This window comes from Python bivittatus, unplaced genomic scaffold (assembly GCF_059951505.1).
Source record: "Python bivittatus isolate LINGU-HERP-01145 unplaced genomic scaffold, Pbiv_v1 ctg000340_np1212, whole genome shotgun sequence".
In the NCBI taxonomy this organism is placed as follows: Eukaryota; Metazoa; Chordata; class Lepidosauria; order Squamata; family Pythonidae; genus Python; species Python bivittatus.
The window spans coordinates 25,627,164-25,633,163 of NW_028277056.1; the positions used below are offsets into that span (position 1 = coordinate 25,627,164).

Consider the following 6,000-nt stretch of genomic DNA (forward strand, 5'->3'; position numbering starts at 1 on the left):
CTACAATTATATTTATATTTTAATAGAAATTTATGTATTTATTTAACAGCATTTCTAGACCAATCCCAAAATCCTTGGGACAGCAACCCACAAAGGTTAAAAATAAAACAATAAACACCCCAAAACCATAAAATTAAACATAGTTCATGTAATTCTCAGGGTAAACATCCTAACTTTTATTGTAGATTTCAATAGCATTATAACATTACAATTCAGCTCCAAGGGCCACATGTAATTCCGGGGCCTCAGATTGATACCTCTAATAATATCCAGGTAAGAGGTGTTCAGTTTATATATATATATATATATATATATATATAAATTTTTAAACAAGAAGATAAAAACTAATGCACACTAATATAAAGTAAGAAAAAAGAAACAGAAGTCAAAGAGCAAGCAAAAAGTGCAAGAAAAGAAAAAAATGGAAGAAAAATAGAAAAGAAAGAACAAAGATATAAAGAAGTGGCTTCTGATATTCTTCACAGCAGTTATAGGTAAGAGGTGCTCAGTTTCCATTGGATTAAGGGAAGCCACATTTAAAAAACAGCAGGGCATTCAAGGTTCTTTGGGGGTAAAAAGGCTCATTAAGCTTCTACCAAACTTAAAGCATATATTTTCTCTCTTAAACCCCCTACTTCAAATAAGCGAATTTGGTCCCTGTAAAAGTGATGCTAGGGGTCATGGATGGCCCCACACAGGCTATACTTTTTGAATTCCTGATCTAGATGTGACATGTCTATATGTGTGTACATGGTAACCTATTATCACTGAGATGTGTACGCTCTGACAAGAGAGCAGGTATGTTCTTACTGGAGTGAAATTATTCATTATATATGAGAAGAGATGTGGAGTGGTTTCTGTGACACCTTCATGTTGTTCTGTTGTTGTTGCTTTTTGATTGTGGCTTTCCAAGCATGGCTGATACAGAATTACTGTTGGCAAGCATCAACATGCCTTCTGAGTGATGATGGGGTGGCCAGGTTTTATGTGAGCGGCTGACAGTGTTGCTATGCTGACTCTTGTAACATAGTCATAATTCTGACTACTGTATGCTATTACATGTGCACTGAATTGTGACCTTCTATATTTACACATTTGTGGGTTTAGATATCTAACACAGGAATGGCTAGCCCAGACAGTTCCCAAGCACATATCTTTTGGGATACTGCAGAAACAGCTTCTTGCTTGTTTTGTCAGCATGCCTCTGCACAGTACTAAACCCTACTTGGACGTAAAATGGGCTTGTCAATAATTGTCAGTCTTGGTTCTCTGTTAGCATATGTGAATCATATTTAGCTTTGCAAACATCCAACCGTTATGTTTTAAGATAAAATATAAGGAGTGAAAAGGCCTTAGAGCAGGGACAGATAGCTTTTTTGTGGTTGGGGGCTGAGCCTTTTTCAATCTTATTTGGAGCATTTGGGAAGGCTTAGAGCAGGGTTTCTCAACCTTCACAACTGTAAGACGTGTGGACTTCAACTCCCAGAACTCCCCAGCCAGCATATGGGAGTTGAAGTCCACACGTCTTACAGTTGCCAAGGTTGAGAACCCCTGAGACTCAGGGAGGAGGGACAGTAAAATAAATAAATAATATATAATAAACATGTTAAGCCTGGTAAAGACTTAATGAACTTGTTTTGTATATTTTTAATGAACAAATCTGACCCCTAAAACAAGCCCAAGTCCAAATTGAAAAATTGTGGCACTGAGAATCAGGCAGCCAAATGTTGATGATTTGATCTGAGTGTAACCTGAGGGCTGTCAAATGCCCTACAAGTTGTGAGTTGCCCATTAATGTTACTAGCAATGTTACATGTAGGAATATTACAAAAAACCCACAGGTTTTGATTCCTGTAGCCAGATAGAAGAATACGTCTTGGTATACTTACCATTTTGAGATAGAAGAAATCTCCCTTCATTTCACTTAGCAGTTCAATCTCTTCAATTATCAGAATCAAATCTCTTAAATATCAAATAGTGGAATTTAAAGCAATTTCTCACCAGAACACTTCACTGGTTTCTGCCTTCAAGACACATCAGTAATGTTTTCCAGGTAGCACTGAAAGTTAAACCTTAAATGCTCTACTCTTCAAGGTACTTCACAAACTATAGTTGCTGCTATAAACTTCCTTCCTCTATATTTCATATTCTTATTTTATTGTAATTTTGTTTGCTTTTCTCCCCGTCTACCTCAGTTGTGTTCCTTTTATAGCACTTCAAGACTTTTCATCAAAGGAATACAGTATAAAATATGTCAATTAAAAAATTCATCATATAGAACAGATAAAAAGCAACCAGAATCAATATTACTTTCATGTTTTCTGATCCGAAATCTCCCAGCAAGAAAAAGCAACATGAAGATGCAACATAGTAAGGCCAAACTAGAAGTAATGTTAAATGCATCTTTGCACTTAATGGACTTGGGTATTTTCTCCCAAATGCAGCATATGTTAATTATGGAGACTGTACCAAATCAGCAGGGAGAGGAAGACTCTGCGGCAGCCTTGATGAAAAGCCGCCTTCTGAAGCTGCTATTTGCACTGGGAGAAAACTTTCTGGGCTTGTGCCATAGGGGGAATTTCCTGCCAATGCAAATTCCAGCTTCTTCATCAGGACTACAGCAACCAGAGAAAACTCCCTTTCAGCACCTGCTGCAAGTCTTTTTAATTGGGCATGAATCCCTGAAAAGGACAGATGTTAGATGCAACTTTCCCCAAAAGACAAGTCCAGTGTGAAGTGATGTTGGTTACTCATTCTGGCTAAAGACTGAGCCCATGTAATATAGAATGCACATACTTTGCTCATAGCTGCTTACCTGCTGAAAATTATTCCAAATCCCACCATATCCACCCCCCGCCTGAACCTGCTGCCTTTCTGATTCACCTTCGCTCCACTTCTGCCAGGAGCCTAAATTCTGACTTGCAAAGGCTTCCTGCACTTCCAGTTTGGGAAGAAATATGTAAGCGTGCATGTATGTCTGTACACATTTATGCACAGAAACATTCAGAATTATCTTGACATCTCCTGTTGCTCTTAAGACTGATACATACGTACCGTAACAAATCTGAGTTGGTATGCTCAAATAACAGCTTCAGCCAAACTCATCTCTCTAACAATGCACATTTCCAAACAGTCATTGGACACATTCATGCTTTACATTTGTATATACTGTATTTTAGTTTGTATAACATTCTAACATATGAAGACTGAACAATTCTGGCTAGGATAGGTAGCTAAAGGTTCCTGTTCTTGCTGTACAGAAAGAACAAAGTGAAAATGACCCTTTTAATTCCCACTACAAAGATGTCTTGCAGAATAAGAGCAGAAGCTAATGGAGATGTATGCGGATGATCCCCAATCTATAATACTGATGCTTTCAACCCAAGAAATTTCTAGCACAAAACATCCTGGTGCTCTTTTGAAGGATGTATTGCTGGCATTTAAAAAAAAAAATTTTCTTTTGCCAGAGAATGCTAGAGAATTAATCTGCTGATCACCTGGATTTAGTTCACAATTTCTCACCCTTTTTGTAATTCCCTGAAAGAAAACTGAACAAACTCCTCAACTTCCTCTCAAAATGCCTCAATTCTGAATTGCAGTAAATCATTTCAGATTAGCCTGATTGGAACCTGATTCTGTGTGTGTGTGGAAGGGGGGGGGGGTTGCCTACATCTCACCTGAGTGATAGTGACCTCTTCTTTGATGCTTCATTCTAGGCACTTTTATTGCAATCATGACAGGAGGAAATGATACATTGCTAAAGCCATTTTGAATTGTAGAAGCAGATGAGAAACAGGCTGTGGAAGGACCCTGAAACTCCCTATGCTTCCTATACATCCTTTCCCTGTGACAAGGATTTTTTAAAAGGAGCTGGAATTGTCATATTGTCATTATTCAGGCCAGGCAAGATCCAAATTATCTGGATTTAAAATGATCTACCGTGTGGTGAGGATATATTGAACTGAGATTGCTTTTTATTTAACACTGCAATACTCTGCTAGAAGTTGAACCTGCAGAACTTCATAAGAGATGTTCAAGGTACTGGGGCTTCTTTCCAAATAAAACTGAGGGGGAGCGATAGCTCGACATTTACCTTCTGCCAGGGCTGCAGAGGAATCCAGAATGACCATTACTCGAAGCATCTCTTATATTTTCCTGTGGCTTCTGTGTCAAATCTATAATGAACTTTCCATTCCACTATTACTGTATGCTTTGCTTACCAAGAGGTTTGCGCTAAAACCTGTCTTTAATGTCATAGCTCAGTTCTGTAGATGCTTCTGGGCAGATCTGAGAGCTTTCTGCTCACCAAAGTGTAACTCAGGCTAGTCCAGAATCCTCCTAACTCTGACAATGGTTTTGAATAGCCCAGTAGGACTTTATTCAGAACTCTCCTTTTGGGAATTAAATTCCCATTTGCACTTGCTTGATGCTTTCCCTTATTTTTTTTTCATTTCTGATAGGGCTGCTTGAGCATCGCAAGAGAAACAAAACTCTCATCTTTATCTAATTTATCCACCAGCAAAAAATACATTCTAAAAAAGGAGAATGATGTTTCCTAAATAACATCAGCAGTAACAAGCACAAAGGGGTTGAGGAGACCAAGAATATATTCTTCCACTTAATATTTAAATATTTAAATCACATTGCACCGCTTCCAAACTTGAGATAGATCTATCTTGCCATCTTATAATTAGACATTTTTAATGCATCTTGAAAAATCTTTCTCCCCCCACCAGCTACAGCTGCTAGTTGTAATCTCTTTTGTTCACTCAAACAAAAGGAGGTTAGCTTGGAAATCAGAAAAGGAGAGCCTTTTTGCTTTGCTCTTTCTCCCAGGCAAGTGGGCTCCCAAGCAAAGTGTACCACTACATCCCACACAGGCTTTCTCTCATTAGTTAAGCCCAGGTGATTTTGCCCCTGGAGAGGCTGGAAGGGTTAAGGGAATGGATTAGATAATATTCCCCAGGATTCTTTCACTGGAATAGTAGAGATAATGGGGGGAAAAAATAATAATAGAGGGGAGTTGGGGGGGGGGGAGAATCATAATCTGATTTTTCAAAATTTGCTGGAGAGAGGTAAATAATTCATACTTAAGGGTGGAGAGAAGGAAGACCGAGACATGGTTATTTATATTTACTAGTAACCAAATCTGCTTTGCCCTCCCTTTTTTTAGAGTTTATCATGTCCAGCCATCTGTCCCATCTTGACCAAAAAAAAAAAAAAGGAAAAGTGGCCAGTGTCGTTGGCCAGTTTTAAATACTGTGCCGGGGAGAGAGAGAGACCGAGAGAGAGAGAATGAGGGACGGGGACACAGAAATCCACAAGCCCATTTGTCCCCAGTGTACCATCAATAGAAGATGCAAGCCGTGTGTCCGCTGATATCTTACCTGAGGAAAATCAATGCGTCGGTTTGCTTCTGGAGCCAGTCCTGAGGATTCCCGAGAACCTCCGAGCAAGTGCCGGCGGAGGATCATCCGGCGTATAAAAGCAGCGGCGTCTCCCGCAGACGAACGCCGCCGGTCCAGCTTCTCGGCTACAGGTTCGCGAGCTGCGATTGCCGCACGTGCCGGCGGCGGCGGCGACTTTCGAGTGATTCGACTCTTGGACGGTGCTCTCGTTCTCGCTCTCTTCCGGTCTCTCGCCACTCTCCGACTGGAGCGAAGCCGGTCCGAGGAGCCTCCTTACATGCAGCACCGAGGAACGCAGCTCAGGCTTGTGGCTGGCGGTGGAGGGGGGCGAGGAGATTTCTTTTAAGGCCCCCCTGCCCCCGGAAAGCGCAAAGCTGTCGGCGGAGGACGCCGCAACTCACCGAGCCACCTTAAGAGGGCGAAAAGCGGGCTAAAAAGCGAGGAAGGCAACTTGGGCAAAAAAAAAAAAAAAGGGGGGGGCGCGACGATGAAAGCAGCAGCGGCGGCAGCAGCAGATGGACCTGATAGACGCCTTTCCTGGTGCAGATCATTAGGAAACTGGAAGAGTCTCTACTCTTTCTCCCGCTCCCCC

At 41.0% G+C, this 6,000-nt stretch overlaps 1 protein-coding gene across 1 annotated transcript in view; it reads right to left on the minus strand.

Moving 5' to 3' along the window:
• The window catches only part of LOC103050021 (galactosylgalactosylxylosylprotein 3-beta-glucuronosyltransferase 1-like), a 51,114-nt gene extending 45,478 nt beyond the window's left edge, over positions 1–5,636 (minus strand). The window contains exon 1 of the mRNA XM_088140747.1: positions 5,388–5,636. The gene's annotated coding sequence lies outside the window, so the exon portion shown is untranslated. The remainder of the gene's footprint in view (positions 1–5,387) is intronic.
• Between the last annotated feature and the right edge of the window lie 364 nt (positions 5,637–6,000).